This window comes from Larus michahellis, chromosome 1 (assembly GCF_964199755.1).
Source record: "Larus michahellis chromosome 1, bLarMic1.1, whole genome shotgun sequence".
In the NCBI taxonomy this organism is placed as follows: domain Eukaryota; kingdom Metazoa; phylum Chordata; class Aves; order Charadriiformes; family Laridae; genus Larus; species Larus michahellis.
Window position 1 is genome coordinate 42,716,818 of NC_133896.1, and position 20,547 is coordinate 42,737,364.

The 20,547-nt window shown below is 39.8% G+C and overlaps 1 protein-coding gene across 9 annotated transcripts in view; it reads left to right on the top strand.

Annotated features, from left to right (window-relative positions):
* The window catches only part of NAV3 (neuron navigator 3), a 565,631-nt gene that overhangs the window by 91,474 nt on the left and 453,610 nt on the right, over positions 1-20,547 (top strand). The gene's annotated exons all lie outside the window — the stretch shown is intronic.

Here is a 20,547-nt window from a genome sequence, read left to right on the forward strand (position 1 = left end):
TTAAATCATACACTGGTAAAGGAATAAGTCTCTATTAAAGTGTCACGGGCTATATAGCTGTTTAATTCTTTTGTTTGCTCTCTCGCCTATGGTGGGGCTGTGGGGAAGAAGGCAGCTGCCTGTTTGCCTTGTCCTGCCTGCTTGCTGTGTGCCTGCTTGCTGTGTGCCAGGTTCGATGAAGGCTGTGGAAGGAGGGTGACAGCTCATTCCCAGGGGGAAAAATGTGAACGTGCAGGAGGATGGTAACTCCTGGGAACAGCAAGGAGAAAACACATGGGAGGCCTTTCTGTGCGGTCCCTTTGGGTCTTCAGGGACTTGGGGGGCATGGGGAAGAAGCATCAGAGAAGGTGAAGGCATGAACTAAAGGATCCTTTAGGAAAAGGCTGCCAGAGCAAAGGGGAGATGGGTTTGCAGGTCTCTTTTACTGTTATCCTGCCTTACCCACCAGAGAGGAGTTGCCTCAGTTTTAGAAGGTCCTAGCTCATATTCTAATAAAAACCATCATGGGAAATTCAAAGCCTTTTTCATTTTCTTTGGGGTGCTGAGCGTAAGAAAAGATGTAGTCCAGGCTTTCTGACAGGTCATGCTTAGCCAAGGACCCATCGAGCTTACTGCAGGGGGGTTGGACTAGATGACCTTTAAAGGTCCCTTCCAACCCAACACATTCTATGATCTTATGATTCCTTATTTTTGAGACCTGAGTACGTAGAACCAACATATTCCATCTAGTTCAAGTCAGTCCCAAAACACTGAAAATGGTAGTGATGTAAGAACTTATAGGTACCATATGTTATTAGTGAAAAGTTGATTCAAATCATGTTTTGTTGCTGCACCATTTGTTTCTCTAGAAACGCACTTAAAATTCAGATCAGGAAGCAATGTTTTCATTTTCTTAATCTTGCCCTGGAATTGATTTACTGATTTTCCTCTTACATAAGAGGTTTGGCTATACAGGAAAAAGTAAAAGGTGTTTGAGAGTTCATATTAGAAAGCTGTGTGTGTAGGGGGAGATAAGCTGAGGTTTGAAAAAATACAATGGTTAGTTACACTTGAGGAGGTGGTGGTAGACTATAGAGGGCTGATGTGTTTACCTACAGTCTCCTGTTCTCTTGTCTACAATACACAAGGGAAAGAAAACAGGAAAAATGTTCCATGTGCATTTTTTTTTTCCTCAGAAGCGTGTCTGATTAATTTCTAATGTAGTAGTGGCAGTTGCATTATATATGCTCCACGTGTCTCACTTGTCCTTTTTGCCTACTGATGTTCAAATAAGAATTGGTAGCTCGGTCTTTTTTTTTCTTTTTTTTTTTTTTTACACGAAATGTTCATTGAAAGGAAGTTCAAAAACATGAATGCTAGTCATGAATTCATTATTATCAGATTATTCTCTTGTGCATTCTGTTTATGGCACTGACAGCACTGAATAACATTACTGGCCTTCTTAAGCAGCACCGTATTATTATTATTATTGCCTGGTGTATTTAATTGTAATGTTCATTACAGGTTTTATGAGGTGTGGATTAAAGGTAAAAATCTCTGGAGTTGAGCTGCCAATAATCATGCTGTGGGTTTCAATTATAGAATAATTCCTCCAATTATTCTGCTTAATTTTTGGAAGCAAAGGTCAGAGGAATAAATTTTCTTTGTGTGAATAAACACTGGGGAAATTATTGAGGACCTAAATATTATCATATGAGATGACAATCCATTCTGTCAATCTAGATACTTGCAGGTCACAGTGATGACAAATCTCCATGCAGTTTCATTAGCAATGATGCTAGTTGTTGGACATTTTAAAAGAGCCTCTGAAAAAGCTTCCTGTGAGGTTGGCTGCTCCAGTAAAGCCACTGCAGGATCCATAGGCTTTGCTGTGATCACAGGTAGGTCAGTGCTAAGCGTTTTGGTGAGTTTCATCCTTTTTTAAAATAGGATAGGAAGGACAAGAGAAGTGAATTTTACAGATGTGTGGAAGCTCCTACAGCGCCTTTGCTGTCACCTGTGTAAGACTGGATCACTAGTGGTCAGGCATCTCTCTGCCTTGATTTAGCAATAAAAATATTTTTCTACTCTAAAAGATGGGGAGGGGAGGATTGGTTGACACTTTTTGATTTTTCCAGAGCCTTTGAAGAATGGCTACAATATAGGAATAACACAAAATATTAGTAAATTTTAATGACAAGGTCATTTCCCATGACTTCTTTGGGTATTTAGTGATCTACCTGTGCTTCTGCTTCACTTGAACGTTAAACAAATCTGTAGATATTGTACTTGCTACTTGCAGTTTCCACAGGCATTAACCACATAAATGTAGTATGTAGAGCGCTGTGATGACAGCAGAGTCTTCAGGTGCTCTCTTTAGATAGTCGTTCAACTCCTCAGGAACTGGATGCCGCTGTGGGGCACCAGCGTGTCTGAGCCTGGACCAATTGGCCCAGGCCTTTGAAACACAACTTGTCAAGACCTGAGCAGCCTGGTCTGACTCTGAAGCCAGCTTTGCATTGTGCAGGGAGTTGGACTATGTGGCCTCCAGAGGTCCTTTCCAGTCTAAGTCCTTTTATAATACTATGGTTTTGCTTAAAATGTGCTTTCCCCCATTTCTCCCTGGCCTCCGTTCTGTCTTTCTATGTATTTCTTATTCTATTGCCTTTGTTGAAAAAGTTCGCACATCAGAACCACCAGACTGTAACTAAAAGTGTAACTCTCCATTGTCTCAATTAGTTTTGCTGTGAATGTTGTCTCAGCATTGTGGACACGTATACAGAGATGTTCATAATGGCTAATGGAATACAGCTGAGTGAAAATACATGGTGTTATATAAAGATTGATACTTGGGAACATGGGAAAGGAGAAGAAAAGATAAAAGGCATCCAGTTTTTCAGAAGAAAAGCCGTAATGGAGATCTGTCAAGAGGAGACCTTTGGGTGGGAAATGAAGAACAGTTTTATTCCTGTATATAAATAGAATTCAGAGCTCCCAGACACAGTGAAATAAAAAAGCAAAGAGATTTGTCACTCGGATGTAAAGGAAATGTGGGAGATTTATGTCCCTACACTAAAAAAAATCTCATATATATAAGCCAGCCAACCATTTTAGTTTTGTCAAATGAGAGGGGAGTAATTACTCATTCTGGTTGATGTTCTATAAAGGAATGTGCTTATTCAAACTAGATGCATCTGATAGAAAATGAAAAGCTTTTTCTTTTTTGCCTTTATAAAAATCTGGTTCTTTTCTCTATGGTGACATTTAAAAGGAAGAAAAATATTAATTAGTAAGAATTATCCTAAAAAAAAACCAAAAACCAAACACCCAAACCAAAAACCTTCTTCTGTAGAGCAAAAAAAAAAGGTGATGATTGTAACTCATTGTAACTTGCTTAATATAAAAAAATTTAAAAAAAAAAAAAGGGAATAAGTGTAAGTGAAACCTCACTGTAGAGTTACAAATTGAAACGATTTGGAATATGTTGTAGATCACCAACAAATTGGGATGGAGATCTTCATCTTTGGGGAAGCATTATTTTAATTTTCCTCTGAATTATTCAAATGTGAATCCATTTACTCATAGCTTGAATAGGAGAAAGTCTTATGGAAGATGGGCTGTGTCCCAGAAGCAGAGGTGATGGCTGGACTCTATAGTAACTGTAGGTGGGGACAGGGCTGGAGTGCAAACAACCTGGTGAGAACCTAGGAAGGGAATTTTTAAAATGCGAGACTGCTGCTTTCCCTTATTTTTCAGAAATTTTAATGGGACCTACAGACCAAATCTGTAGGTTTTTTCTTTTTTTCTTGCTGGTCATGGTCACTTGACATCTCACTCAGCGTCTGTTGGAAGGGAAAGGCTGCTGTTGCCAAATTTAAGCATAGGAGCGTATGGAAAAAATTTGTGTGTGTATGGATTCTCCTGTTACTGTCAGAGCCTCTACATGTTCATATTGCTGAAGCATAATTTTAATACTTTTAGGGATTTTACATAACTATGTGATTGTGTCTGAAGAGCCAATCCTAGCTGGCTTTCCTATCAAATTATCTGTGTAGTTCATTCCGATCTTGTGTCCTGTAAGAGTTGTTAGAAAGGAGATTGGTCTTTACTAAAATATTGTATTTTTTTTTCCTTCTGCTTATACTTTCAAAATTTGAGTATGTGAAAAATGGGTGTTTTTCAGCATTTCATGGCGGTGATTCTTTCATGTGTTTTTTTTCCTCGTTGAGGAGATGACGTACACTGTGTATGTAAGCAGAGACTGGCTACTACTGCACACTGTCAGGACATTACATTGTGTTGTAAATATTGCTCGTCCCTCATGACACTGGCTGAGTTCAGATTATGTTTCTTTGTTCTATACTACGTGAGTCTGGGCCTTGCTGTGAAAGGCAAATGTATGAATCAGAAAATAGATAGGCCTGAAACTGTTTATAAATGGAAGGCATCAGACAAGTTGGTAATAACTGTATTTAATAAGTAACGTGTATTAAAGGGTCCTTATCGTGTGTGAGGTTAGCTGTGCTGTAGTGTATACTGGACAAAGTCCACCGCCGCCTCGTGTACATATGAAACCATAATGAGATTAGTGGGGAATTAGGTTAAAAGAGTGAACATCTTCAATTTGAAGGAGATGTGTAAGGCTTCCCGTGGCAGTGGGAAGCTCTAATGAGAACCCTTTTAGTGATCCCTGAGATCTGGGGAGAGGAAAGGAGGGGGAGGGAGGGGTAAATATCTGTGAGGGACTGGTAAAAATCTCATATGGGATTCTCTAATTAAATCCCATTGTGTCTACAGAAATAATTTTATCAACTAGTTCCAATGTGTTTTCTGACAGGATGTGTCTGAAAAGTGGAAACACTCTTTTATAATTTTAAAAGTGATGCTGAATTATGTTAAAATATAATCTTTTTTTATGACAATGACATTTTTGTAAAACTGTATTTCTTGTATTTCTCAAAGTACTTCAGCACTTTTCCATAGTAATAATTTTGAACAATTTCTAAAAAGTACTGAAGATTCTTATTGATGTGAAATACAAGATATACATGTACAATATGATACTTTAACCATTATCATCTTTGAAACTCCATAATAAATGTGTGGAAAAAACCCATAGCTCTAGTTCAGAGACTGAGCTCACTTTAATATTCCCATGATACTTAAAAAAAAAACAAACAAGGGGGGGAATTTATATACAAAACCTTACATCAACTAATTTTATTTCTTGTGAGCAATGAAAGTCAAATTCAAATGGATAGAACTCTTTAGCTAGGAGGGGTGAGTTATGCAGGTAATGTGATGAACATTTATGAAATGCTTTTTTCTGTCTTCTGCTTCTCTTGAAAAGTCATTTGCTGTCATCTTCGTGGCTGTTGTGATCACTGTTATAGAAAGTATTTCAACATTCTCACTCTTCAAAATGTTTCCATGATTCTGACAGTTGGTACCCAAATAAAGTCATTACCTAAAGCAGCAGCAGAGAAGAGATTGTGCTGCTATTATTACTTTTGAAGAGAAGACTTATTTTTAAACTCTGCTCAGCCTGCTATTATGTGCATGCTGGTTTTACCTTGTTATTAAAATATCACAACAGAGATCAAATTCAGCTGTGATGAAGAACATGCCATCTGTATGTAATTCTATTGCTTAAAAGTATGGTATAGTCATGGGGGGGGAGGGGGGGAGAACTTATTTAGCTTGTATAAAGACCAGGCAGGGCCTAAATATTCATAGTTTTTCCTTTTTGGTTTTACTGAGATAGAATGGAAATGAAAAAATTGGGGTCAAGTTTTCAGGTGCATGTGGAATGTACGAAATGTAAGTGGTTTGGGAAGGTATCCCACCCTAAACACGGGGTAAAGAGGGATTTGGTTAGCTCTCACAGAGCACGAGGTGGATAAAAACAGCTCTAGTTGATGCTAATAGTGACAGCGCCACCAGGGCTTTTGTAGGCACATGGAGTGAGATGACCTTCTGTCCCATATACTTTTCTGGAGTGTGCAAAAGGGACAGAATAAAAGTCCATGGCTTTGTCCTGTCCTCATGCTGTTCTCTTGTGTTTTATAGATTTGTGTTTCACTAAGCTCCACCAAATGATATGAAAGTTATCTAGGTTGCCATTTTATAACCCAGGAAATGACCATCTGCTTCGGAGCAGGGGGTGTGTGTGAGAGAGGGTAAGAGATAAGGAGGGAGGTGAAGCTGTAATTCCCCAATGTTCTTGCAACTGGTGTAGGAATAACTGTGGTAATATAGTAAGCAAAGCAAAGTAATACTTCATCTTCTGGATATTACAATAGCTTATTTTCTTTGCTTGCCAGCAGTAATACAAAATCGTAGAAACCCGATTAAGGTATTTCATAGCTGTTTAGCAACTTTTTAGGAGTAAAGTGGGAAGACTTTGTTTTTAACAGAAGATCTAGCAGATGTACCAATAATGGCTGAAGTGTGGTTGTCTTAATCTTTAGAAATTGCATTTTTGTGGGGGAAAAGGCACATCTCAGCCAAGTATTCTTTCACCCTCCCTCGTGGCATGGGCATGCATAAATGTCATAGTGAACTAGGACAAATGGGAAGGCTATCATTATAGTAGAAAAACTTTGATCCAGCTCTCTGTGAAGTCTGTGGAAAGAGTCCAACCAACTTTCCTGAGAATTAGAAAGTGGATGAAAGCCACAGTCCATAGGAAGGAAAGCTATTCCATTTTCCTTTTCAAACTTAACTGAGACTGATTAAGCATTTCTGTGCTCCAGTTTTCTTCAGAGAGCAGTAACATTTGTCACCCTCCTCCCCTCTTCTGCCTACAGAAAATCTGGTTTTGCTCGTGTGTCTTACTTGGTTGGGATTTTTTTAATGCAAGAATGATGATACAACATATACCTGCCTTATTTGAGGGGTGATTGCATGCTCTGTTCAGATGAAATGGCCTTATTCAAGTTGTTAGACAGGAGAAAATAGTAGCATAAACTGTATCTTTTTGCAGATGCATTATTCCAGTGGCTTAAGACTAGATTGGGAACTGTCACTTATAACTTTGTTGAAAAAGTGTACAGCCATTCGTTCCATGGGATAGAAGAAGTGTAGCTAAGAGGACTGTAGGTAATGTTTACTGTCTGAAAATGCATTTTGTGCTTGCATGTAATAAAGCTAGAGGCAAATAAAAGAATGCGTTGTTTAGAATATGACACTTTGTACAGTGGTTGTTATCTTCCTAGGCAAGGCAGACCTGAAAACATTGTGGAGTGCTGACTGGATATCTATTTCAAGTACATGTCTGTGTTGGCTTAAAATGCAGAGATTTAACATCTCTGAGATATGAGGGCTGAGGTGGAGCAGGTTGAATGCTTCTAAGTATTGAGCCAGATGCAGCCTGGACACTCTTGATCTAGTTTGTCAACAAGCTGTTGAACTGTTCCCAGATACTGTTATCCAAAGAGGCAGGAAGGGAGTTCATAAGTCGGAAGAGTGTAGTTGTCCTTCTTGGCCTTATTCTCTTGCTGTGACTAGTACATTCCTGGAGAGAGCAGTGAGGACGAAAGGAAGGTACAAGGTGTACTCTCTCCTTGCTGTCATTAGTAGGCTGGTGCCAGGCTGTGGAAAGCTCTCAGCCTCAGAATAAGAAATGTCTGGCACTCTTGTTAGAACTTGTATTTCTCAGGCAGAGAAGAGGCATATTTCTGTGAGACCTTCTAGTTCATCAGATTCCTAACCCGTGCTGGCCTGAAGCTCAGAGCACTGAGCCTTATCATCCCCTGGGCAACATCCTAGCCAGTGCTCAGTATGAACTCAAACCATAGCAGACTGTTGCTGGAGGGAAAATTAGATGGTTTCACAGGCCGTGTCCATGATCTCATTCATCTGCAAGACACTGAGCTATTTGCAGGTATTGTACCTAGAAAGAACTGTGAGTGGGGGAAGTACCTCCACTGGGTGAAGACCTTTCCTGACCTTGTCTGCACCCAGCTTTTAAATCACTGCTGAACAGTAATTTCTGCCTTTTGGTACAGTTTCCCACAGCATTCTCCTGGAGAAAGTGGCTGCTCATGGCTTGAATGGATGTACTCTTTGCTGGGTAAAAAACTGTCTGGATGGCTGGGCCGAAAGAGTTGTGGTGAATGGAGTAAAATCCATTTTTACTCCATTTTCACTTGTGGCCGCTGGTCACAAGTGGTGTTCCCCAAAGGTCGGTATTGGGGCCAGTTCTATTTACTATCTTTATCAGTGGTCTGGATGAGGGGATCAAGTGCACCCTCAGCAAGTTTGCAGATGAAGACAAGTTGGGCGGGAGCATCTATCTACTTGTGGGTAAGAAGGCTCTACAGAGAGATCTGGATAGGCTGGATCGATGGGCTGAGGCCAATGGTATGAGGTTCAACAAGGCCAAGTGCTGGGTCCTGCACTTTGGTCACAACAACCTCATACAATACTTGGCTTGGGGCTTGGGGAAGGGTGGCTGGAAAGCTGCCTGGTGGAAGAGGACCTGGGGGTGTTGGTCAACAGGGCTACGAAGATGATTAGGGGACTAGAACATTTCCTTTATGAAGAAAGGCTGAGGGATTTGGGCCTTTTCAGTCTGGAAAAAAGACGACTGAGGGTGTATCTTATCAACACTTATAAATACTTAAAGGGTGGGTGTCAGGAGGATGGGGCCAGGCTCTTTTCAGTGGTGCCCAGTGACAGGACAAGAGGTAACAGGCACAAACTTGAGCACAGGAAGCTCCACCTAAACATGAGGAGGAACTTCTTTACTTTGAGGGTGGCAGAGGCTGCCCAGAGAGGTGGTGGAGTCTCATCTCTGGAGACATTCAAAACCCACCTGGATGCGTTCCTGTGCAACCTGCTCTAGGTAAACCTGCTTTGGCAGGAGGGTTAGGCTAGAAGATCTCCAGAAGTCCCTTCCAACCCCTACCATTCTGTGTTTCTGTGACTCTTCTAACTTCTTCTTCAAGTGTGTCACTCGAATGAGATATAAGGAATGTCAGCAAAAACTGTACAGAAAAGACTGGGTGGGAGAAATAAATAATACACATTTCCTGTGAAATCTGGAAAGAGGATCCCTCCTGTCTTAAACTTCCCAGGCAGCTCCACCAACTGGATTTCCCTTTTTCTGGTTGATGGCCTGGCTCTTACAGGACTTTGTCAAGGTCTTCCCTAGCTTTCTCTGAGCAGTTTCACAGCAGTTCTTCAAGGCTTGGCAAGTTACCCCTGGATCTGTCGATTTAGATGTTGGATTTTACTCTAGTTTAAAGCATATGAGCACCCGCTTCATAGTATTAAGACAGGTAAAATCACTTGTTCTCCGGTCTGCTTAATTTCCTGTGAACCTCAAAATATCTGACAAGTTCTGCTATAGTTGATATCCCCAAAGGGGGTGGGAGTGGGGCGGTGGGTGTGGGGATCTGATGTCTGTGAACAAAGCTATACGATACCTCCTTAGGTACACAAAGCAACATTTAAAACGTGAGAGTATGGGGGTAGCTTAGCTATGGGATATGTCAGCTGAGGGCATGGTACCTCAGCTGAGGCCAGGATCATCTGCAGCATGAAAATGCTTGCCATGTCTTCGCATGACGTTCAAATTTGTCTCCGGTGGGGACAACTTAGTGGCAGTTTGCTTCAAGGTCACTTAAGATGAGGTGAAATAATATATTTGGCAGTCAGTTAAAGACGGTAGTGTGATAAGAGCAACAGCTTGAACTGTGCAGAAGTTATAGGTAGGGCTGTTTGTAGTCTCTTGAGTTGAAAGCTGCTGTTTTCAAAGGAGTGCTGGAAGAGGCTAATGATGTTGGACAACATAGCCAGATGTAACTGCAGGTGCTCTAAGCTGAGAGTCCTGAAGAGCTTATGTTGTTCTCATAGTGGGTACAAACGTGTGGCTTTATTTCTTCCCCAGTATGATTGTGATCTTGTCTTTGCATACAGTATACTGTTAATTTGACTATAATAGTATAACTGGTGGTTTTCTTGACAATGATAATGAGTATGAGGAGGACTTATTTAAGCTTCTAAATTGATGGGGTTTAGAGGCTGTTTCATTATATATTCATTAAGTAATATATAAAGTTATGTAAATTAAGTAATTTTCATGTTTTGTTTTATCTTGTACGTAGACATCACCTGCATTTAAGTGGAATGCAACTTCTGCTTAAAAACATGGAATAGAAACATTCAGAATTTGCAGGAAGAAAAGATGATGTTTGAGTGAGTGAAATCTGCAACACTTGTAGATTACCTTCCCCAAAGTATACAAAATTTCATTACCAATTCCAGGTTCTCATTAGTTTCAGAGTTGACTTACACCTCAAATTCTGTTTGAATAGAGACTTTAGGGATTTCTTAAATACAATACTTTGGCTTTCAAAGAGTTATGTAAACTGTTGAGAAACGAGACAAAAACTAAATGCTTATGTTCACTCCTACTTTTTATACCAAATGTCACCTATGTATAAGACAGAAATATGGTAAGTGATAATGCCCTGCTGTATTCTGTAGAATTAAGACAAGCTTCATTGTTCTTCCATTTTGCTTAGTATGTTTTCAAAAACATGTAGTAACATGCTTACTTATAAAATATTGGGGATGGGGGAAAGGCAATTAGTAGGATAAACTTGCAACCACTGGCAGCTTGCTTGGACTCCTTTTATTTAAAAGTGGGAAAGCAAGGTATTTCGTGTGGGTGTTCCCCCCCCCCCCCCAGTCTAAATTGAACTCTGAGTGATACCTATTTATTTTGAAACCACCTAACATATGTGCTTAGGTCCCAAGTAGTTCTTAATAATCAAGCAATACTTGGATAGACATGTTTCAGAGCAGATTTCAGGGAATTTGCCTGAACACTGAGGTAGGCAGGTTAGGTACCACAGGAGACTCAGGTTTTGATGATGTAGCTATTTTAAGAAGTGGCTGCTTGCCCTGGGACACTCCTGCACAGAAATTTGCCATTTGTTCATTGGTGTGGTAGGAGTATTTGTAGAGCAGCACTGCAAATGAGCTCTGTGGAAAAACCTGGGTGAAAAGTGGCACAAAAAGAAAAGGATTTCCCCATTTTCATATGTTTGAACCCAGTTACATAGCTTTAACAAAGCACATCAGCTTAAATAAGCAGGATGGAAGTGTCTCCCTTCGTATTACTACACATTAATTTTGACTTTAATGTCAGTGGAAGTACATAGTAAAACTGTCATATGTAGTTCCATAAAATCAGCTGTTTTTTAATGAGCTGCTATGTTAATTTAAAACATATTCACCATGACAAAGACGTGCCATGTAATTGTTGAATCTCCTTTGTGTTTCTTATAATTGAATATTAATTATAATTTTAAAATGATAATATAATTAGCATAATTTATTTGAGAAATCCATATTACTATCCTTAATTACATTATTTCTAGGAATACTGCACATTAAAGATAGTCTGATAAGAGTTCTTGTGCCTCTATTCCTTAGTGCTTGCCCTCTAGACATCTGATAGTAATCCTTAATTTTCTGAAGAAAAAATTCTATCATTTCAACATTATGGAAATGTATGTAGTCTGGCAAATCAATCCCATTAACCTCTCTTACCCCTATGGTTTTGGTTATTGGTAGCTTTTTGCATGAAACTGTAAAAGCATAAAACTAAAATTAATGCAGGTTTAAATCCTTGCAATCTTTTCTGCTTTCACGATGTTTGTATCACTGCAGATGTTCTGAAAGAACGTAATCCGAGTACAGTGTATATTGGATTGTTCACTTTTAAAGACTCATCTTTAAAGAAATATCTGTTCAGTGGTGTAAACTTCTGGTTGAACCAGATGTCACAAACCTGTAAATGAACCGGAGTCCTTCTGCAGCCATGCCTATTTATATCTTGTGTAAACTGGAAATAACTTGGGGTATAAACATATAGGGAAACACTGGCAGTATTCTTGAGGGAACTGAGGATCTATCAGCTCTGTCACTCACAAAGGGACAGCCTATGAAGGGGCTGGAGTGGAAAAGCTGTCTCTCACGCCAGCTCTCGGGGTGCTGGAGCCCGGCTCTGTGCGCTGGCTCTGTCTCGGTGAGGGTCATGTTGGAAGCCCAGGTCTTGCCACAGCCCCCAGCGTCCTCCAGCTCCTGAAGGCAAAAATGATACCTTGGGAGCTCTTTGCCCAGACATGGGATCTGGCACGTGAATGCCCTGACGTCACCTGTCCGTGGCGCTCTGCCTAAAGGTAGAGTCTTGGCTGTCTAAGTCAAGCCATTGGTGCCAGGGAAATGGACAAAGCTCCTCTGTCTCTATAAAGGCTATCTATGTATAAAATCTTTATTACAATTAAATAAAGAAATACTTCTTTGTCTGATTTAACTGTTCTCTGTGGTCTGTCTCTGAATCTTCTTTCTGTTTTTCATTCAAACAGAAGCTATATTTAGGGAGAAGTATCAGTGAAGTCCAAAGGAATGCATCAAGTTGTCTTTGGAGTTTAATAAACTTGGCTGTGGTGGGACTCAGACTGTCTGCGTCTGGTGACGCTGGCTGTCTAATCCAAATGTGGTTGTTTGAGAAATAAAAATGGTTCTACCCTTACAAATAGCAGCTAATTTGAACTCAACATGACTCATTAAAAACTCCCCTCCCTCTCTCTCTGCTTATACAGCCCAGTAGGAAGGAAACCTTTTTCTATTTTGTGTACTGTTACAGACAGAAGTTCATCAGAGCTCAATAGGGAGATAATATAGTTTAACTACGCTATATGTGTGCATACAAGTCATTAGAACAAATCTTTTATGCTTCTGGTTTGTGTATTTTGGTATGCTTTGTGATTATCATTGATTTTCCTTTGTTACACCATACAAAGCAACAGCTCAAAGTACTCAGCTAAAGTCTGAGCATTAAACATGAATTAAATAGGGGGAAAAAAAAAGGCTTGAAATATATTTTGAGAAAATAAGATTAGAGGTAAAACAAGAAAAGAACAACGTTTATTGGACAGAAGAGGAATTGGTAATCCTATGCACCAGAGAGGATGAGGTGAGAAGTACAAAGGAAGAGGTAACTAGAGTGTGGAAAATGGCTTGTTTTGGGTAGGGAAAGATCCAGGTTGTATGTAGAGGTGGCAAATGAGGGATTAGAGGATAAAATAAGCCAGTTACTGGATCAAATGTTGAGGAATCTGGTTGAGTACAAAGAGGTGAAAATCTAGGCTGCTTGGGAAAGGATTAGTATTGAGAAGTGATAATTGCAGTTGAAAAGGAAGACAATAAGGCTCGCACAAGAGCGGAAGAGAAGGATAAAAATGAATCTGAAAAAGCAAAGTGAAAAAACAGGATTTAGTGAAGCAGAAGTCAGCCATGTAATAGAAGCCTCTCATTTAATCCAGGAGGGGATGATGATAACACAAATGAATAATCAATTTGGTTTCCGTCTTCCTCACATGGCGTGTGCCTCAGAAACTTTCCTGGAGGACAGAGGCAGGGAGGTCACGGTTGTGATTACATGAAATGGATTTGGAGCACTTACCATTTTCAGCTGCTACCAGGTATGCTCCAAGGGCTAAACTTTCAAAATCACAATTGGAAGATGTGCGTTCAAAAGCTTGGGGTTTGTTTGGATGAAAATGGATTTGGGATGCATCTCTCTCTTACTGAGTTTGCATCCCTAAATCTGTCAAGAGACCTCCCATTCTTCCCCAGAGATACACATTTATTTATTTTTTATGTATATATTTGGATAGCGGTAGGGAATTTTCATGCAGCCAGTATGATTTTTTTTTTTCTTGAGTAGGAAATTCTGGCGCAAGAATAATTTTAGTTGCTAATAATAGCAGAGTTTGGAGCATTTTTGGCATTTTTTTTTTGCATAGGATTCAGTAGCGCAATAATGAACAAAATTAGTCCAACACTAGTAAAATGTATTTAAATCATTGTCTGATTGGAGGAGCTATTGAATAAATTATTCATGAGCTGTTTTTCAGACATAGATTAATGCAAAATGTATTCACACTTTATTTGAAGGAATATTGGAAAATTAATATATGACTGCAATTAATAATTTGAGTGTGGTTAGGCATTATACGTGATGATTATTGCTTCCTACAATACCTAAGATATGAAAAAGAGTAAGTCAGATACAGTGATCTGAAATGAAAATGTCTGCTTATGCTGCAAAGCTGAGGTCTTCCAAAAGAGAGAAACCACTGAGTCCCTTCAGAAATGTCCTATAGCATTTTTACTCCAGTGTCCAAAATTGATGATGCTGTTGGTTGAATGCATCTTCTTTCTGTATTCTGATGATAAGGGCAAGACAGCCCAAGTTTTCTCATAGCAAATACTATCTCCTCATTTTGCTTCATGAAAAATGCATTTCTTTCAGGAGAATAGTTTCTTGAACAGTTTCTTAGATTTCTTTTCACTGCCTGAGGATTCAATTGTTATGATTTCTGCATTTTATTTAAATTTTGCCCTTGTCAATGAAGTAAACCATGGAACTGAAATGAACATCTGTGTTTGTGTTTCTTCATTGGATCAAGGTCAGATACATTTTTCAAAGGATTGTGCTAGTCTGTCACAAGTTCTTGGTTTCCTTCCCAGATCAACTGTGGTGGCCCGTGTTATATGGGCCGTTATACAGTAAGCCAGACTAGGGGACCCAATCTGGCCTTTCTCAGACTTTAATTATATGAATCTTTTTTAATACTATACATCCAATGTGAAACAGGGGTATAGATAGGCTATTAGTTTCAAACTATATGTATTACTCAGTAGAAGGTGGCCTTCATCTCTTAACAATTACTTTATATTCATTAGAGGGACCTAACTGTAATTGCTCACACTTTTAATTTTTGTCTACGACACAGTAAAAGGCCTATGTGCTAGCATCAGATCTTGGGATACTCTGCCACTCCACACTGTGGTTCTCTTTCACAAGAAGGCGGAGAGGAAGCTGAATACTTTGACCTGTAATGTTCCTCATCTGCTGCAATTTAGACTTTGCCCACTGCTATCTGATGAAAAACAACTGTTAAAGATGCCCAAAGAAAAGGATGCCTGCTGTGGGTTTTATTTCCCAAGATAATACTTCTTACAAGCTCATTGCCTTATCTAGAAATTTTGTAAAACCATTGTGATTTAATAAATACATGTAAGTCACCTTTCAGTGCCTACACGTATCGTACAGTGATGCATCAAATAATGATCCAGGGAAGCAAAAGCTGCTTGGTGTAGAAAATTATGTTCAGCTTTGATATTTTAAGTCTGACTGCCACACTGGAAAAGTATTTGAAATAAGTCTTCAGGATTCTTGACGTGTCACGTTTGTAATCAGTCTCCTTACTTTATAATGTAAATCTGACTTTTTAAAGTGTTTTTTTCTTTTCTTTTTTTTTTTTCTTTCCTGAAGGGTCACTTACTCGCTTTGGACTGATTTCTGCATCCTGAATATGGCATAATAGGTCTTTAATAGCCCTGTTGGGCAGGCTTATTCAGAAATAAGTATATTATTATCACAGGAGTACTTTTCATGCTATTGTCAGAAAGATGCAAGATGTATTAAGGGTTACTTGAAATGAGGAGGCAAACAAGTTTTGTCTTTATCAAAACAAGATGTGAAACTTAAAGTATTTGCCAAGGAGCTGATTAGGAACAGCTAATGCTGTTTTGGTCAGCAGAACTGTAAGATTTCCATACTCGCATGCACTTTGGACTAATCTTTTTCTTTCCCAAAACCCTGTAGTGAGTGTAATTGGTGTCAGAGGAATTATCCACAAACAAGTTAGTTTTCTTTGAATAGCTGTTAATGATAAAGAAGCTCCTCCACTCCCCTGGGGTGGAGATGAGAACCTTCAGGGTGATGCTGCCTTTGCTTATCTCCACTCCAGAATGGATATAGAGCTCAGCAAGAAATGTGACTGGATATTTCCCTTCTTCACTGCACAAGTTGTCTCTCACAGTCTCTTTGGAAGGTGCGATAGACTTCACCTGTTGAACACTATATTCAGGCTTGTTTTTCCTCCTGGCATTGTTATATTTTTCGGCTCTGGCATCATTCTTACTTTCACTACGAGATACTTACAAAAGATTGCAAAAACATCAGAAAAATTACTGAGGCATTCAATATTGTATTGACTGTGATCAGTGACAAATAACATTACCTATTTTCTCTACCTCTGTCAGGAAGAGTTGTGATGTCTGATGTGGGGCAAAGGCGAGTTCCTCAACTTTTGAAAGAAGTCTGTTTTCAGAATTAAAGATAATTGGAAAGAAATGTGAATGGGCAGAACAACTTTTATCTGGATGCAGTTATATGTAGTGAATAAGGTTCAGCTTCATTTGTGACTTAATGACTTGCTGGACTGCATACCAACTTCAAATTTTGAAGCAATACAGATGTTTCAGGGACACAAGATTCCATTTCTTAGGTTTCATGTAAACTACAGAATATCAATTAAGCAGAAAATTTTCTTTAATGAAAAAAATATGTTCTGTGATCAGTGTCTTTCAAATGCCAGATATACTTGATTGCAAAATATTAAAAATCTGTGTGAGAGATCTTAACAGAGAACTACACTACAAGGTACTTCTGCTTCTTGTGCAGTGGAAGTAGTAATAGGTTGAACTATTGGCCCAGGTGACTGATAACAAACAATTCACCCATGTAATTTTTGTTGCTTGTGCTTTCAATTCAAAAGTTAACACAGACTTACTATATTTTTAAATATTCCCTCTGTTTAATGTTGCAAGAGACATATCACTTACAGCACAGATACTCACCATTGAAAACCTGCAAAAAGGGTAGCTTACCACAGAAACATCCCAAACGTTTTAATTAAATGAATAGTAGTCTATTATATCAAAGTTTGAAGCTAAATGGAAAAAAAAAATTGCTTCAGCAGCCACTGCTTATTATATCTTTATAGAGTGATGTATTGAAATATGTCTTATCTTTAAATAAATGGGAACCCTCTTTAAATTAAATTATTAAATGTACATGCAGTCCACACTTCCATGGATTTAAAATTTGCTTGGTTTTCTCCTTTCTCCCTGGTCTTCTGGTTTTATTTAAAACAAAACACTCCCTGCCAAACATCTCCCCTCCCCACCACTTCAACCTAGGACCACAGGTTCATCAAAAATCTCTTAATATATAAATCTGAGTTCTAGTCACTATTTCTACTGTTGAAACAGTAGAAAATACTGAAGGCTTAATCTGAGAATCTGAGACCCTCTTTCTTTTTCTTCCCCGAAGTACATCATGATGCAATAGCCATATACTGTAGATGAGAATACAGCATTGCCGTTAAAAAGTGATAAATGGGCTATCTTCATGATTTATTTTAACCTATGACAAGAGAATTAAGAGACAGTAAGGGATTATTTACGCATGCAAAAGATTATTGAAGTTCAATTTCCAAGCATATCACTGTGCTCCGGAAATGCCTACGAGTGTTTTTATGTTGTTAGTATAAGATAAAGGTCGCTCTGTTCAAGGCAAGTTCATTCAGAAAAGGGTTTTTTTTGTAAATATTTGAATTTTAAAGAGCTTGTGGCTGTCCTTTGTGCCTAAAATCACATTTGACCCTAGCAGCTGATAATTCTACAGCAATATTTGCCTTTGGGGAATTTCTGTATTTACTGGATAGCTCTGATGGTCCCTCCTTTATTTACATTAATTGCTTGAGACTGTCCATTACTAACTGCGTAACTTGCTGAGGAAAAATTATGACATACCTTGCTTTTCCATATTGGGTAACAGAATTGCCTTTCATAAGCCACTTTCCTTCTTATTGTAGAAAAGTGTATTGAGGGTCTGGATTTGGTTGGCAGATGATCTGCCCTGGCTCTTCAGTGCCTTTGCAGAATTAAGAGCAAATGAGGTGGGGCAGGTCACAAAGCATGCATTTGCCCATCCAATGTGTCTGTTCTAAGCACTGTGAGGCACACAAATGTCTGCAGGTGAAGTGTATATCTACAAGAACACCTCTTATTGCACGTTTTTGTTTTAGTAACAGTTGCAGCTACCAAGATGAAATATATTGGGAGAAATCAAAGTCTTTTTTTTTTTTTTTTTTTGTGTCCTGTAATTCATATGAGAAATGCTTGCCAGTTTTCAGCCTTTTTGGGTGGAGGGTCTAGTACATTTTAATGTATAATTCATTTTTCCAATTACATTGCATCAATTTCCTGTAACTAAATGTCAGGCTTCTTGAGATAGTAATTTTAAACACTTGGGGGAAAAAAAAGTAACAAACACAAATGGGAAATTAAGAGATATTCCTGTCAGCACATGATTAACTTGATTTACATGGAATCACAAATGTTTATATAGCAAACATTTGGTCCACATGTTGTAAGCTAAATCCGTGTGACTAAAACCTTGGTCTGCATTTTTGCTTTTGAACACAGTATGGTTACAGGTTCCAGTATAGTCAAAGTGAACAATTGTTCTTAGCTACTTTTTTATGTGGCATTTGGCAGGCTCACCAAATATCCCTGAATATCTCTTACCATAAAGGTTATATTGTTCTTTAGTTCCTCACAGTAAGGAAATAAAGCTCAACTGGCCCAGGGTATGCCTCCATTAGCTTTGTAGCTTATGTTGGGTTGAATGCCTAACCACTAGAAAAGTAAGTAAACAAAATTAAAAGCAGGGATTGTTCATGATTAAAAAAAAAAAAGGCAACACAAAACCAACAAAAGAACAAAAAAACCGAACAAAACCCACCTAAAGGTAAGATTTGTTCTAGTTTGGATGTAATTATTCAGCATATGAATGTAAATGATCTGAAACACTTCCATATGGGGAGATGTTTTTATTGGGAATAAATGCTGTTTTTTCCTTATTTCACATTCCCTTACTTTTGTTTTCCATTTAAATGATTCAGATGTTGACTGTCACAAGGATAGGTTCCTTTAAAAAAAAAAAAAGTTCTTTTCGAATTTTAGTCAATTCAGGTATTAATTTAGTGTAGTTCTGCACCATTTCAAAAGCGGGGATTTTCATTACTCTTACAATCAGCAAGCCGCCACAGTAAGGTGTGACTTTTCTGTGATCTCATTAATGGGATAGAAATTAGAACTCGGCAGAGTGAATGAAATTAATTTCTCTTGCTGCTCCTTGGGACTATGGGGAAACAGAGTGAGTGCCTGCCTCCTCGCAGCTGGGGAGAGGAGGAAAATCCTGTTCCAGCAGGAGTGCCCTTTGCAGGATGCTCGCAACGGGAGGAAAATTGCAGTCAAAGCTGGAAACATGAATCTGGGTTTTATCATCGTGTCAGACAAACAAACCAACAAATAAGCAGGAGGTAAATAAACAGCACGTAGAAAGGAGAGATTAAATGGGAGCGGACGTGGCGGCCAAGAGGCTCTCTGTGGGCTGCTGAAGGAAATAGAAACAGAGTACTGAAGAGATGATCCCCACAATGCCATCACCCCTGTGCCTTGCAGAAAGGCTTTCAGGGGGAAGACATCACTTCTCATTCTTTTCTCCTGTTCTCAGGCGTACTTTGGTATTGACCCTTTTTCTTTTGTTGCAGAAGGCCTTCAGGTGGCTGGTGGTGGTGTGGAGGGGAAGAAGTGATTTTGCTGGTGACGTGCGTTATGCCGTTGCTCGTCCTCCCAGTGCTGGGTAGTGTCAAGTGGCAGTCAGGCCTCTCCTTCACCCCGTGTACCACCAGCACTTGGTTGTTCCTCAAAAACTGTGTCTCCTGATGCAGTAAGCCAAAGACCAGGGCTTGGCAAGCTGACACGGTGGACGTGGGGCACAAGGTGAAGCAGGCTGCTTAGCAGGCCTGGGAGCTCGGCACAGGCTGGGACCTGGACCTGGACAGGGTTGCCTCAGGCAACGGCTGCCCAGGCAGGCCCTGGCCCTGCTGCCTTCCCTTCTCACCCCCGAGGATCCCTGGGGATCAGTGGAACCGTCGCTGCTGCCGCAGCCCCACTGAGCTGTGGTGGGCCCAGGCTGCCCGGGGACCGCGCCTGGCTTGGCCTCACTGTCCTGCAGCGCTTTTGGAACGTGTCTTGCCAGGTGCTGATATGCATGTGCCAGGCTATAAATTTATAGCGTCTTCACTAAAGGCAGTGTCTATCGTGTATATCTATACCATAACGTACAGTTCCTCCCCTCAGCAAATTAGGGAGATGTTGTGTGGATAGTTTTCAGGTGAGCCGCAGGGGTCCCACTGGTTGCCTCCGTAGGTTCCTCAGGAACCTGTGCCGGTCGGAGGCACCAAGGCCCCATCCCTGGAGGTGTTCAAGGCCAGGCTGGATGGGGCTTTGAGCAGCCTGGTCTAGTGGGAGGTGTCCCTGCCCATGGCAGGGGGGATGGAAATGGAATATCTTTAAGGTCCTTCCAACCTGAACTATTCCATAACTCTACGACTGCCATCAGTGCAGACAGCCCTGCTGCGCGCCATAGCAGCAGGCAGGACTTCCCTCTTCGTCTTGCAACCCATACCTTTTGTCTCATCTTGTAACTTGCTGCTGCAATTTGAATTAAAAAAAAGGAAAAAAGGTTAGTTGCAACCTCTTCATACATGGGTTATGAATCTACATTATGGGCTGTCAATGAGTTAGCTTGTGCACCTTATTTATCCAAACCAGGTTTTATTT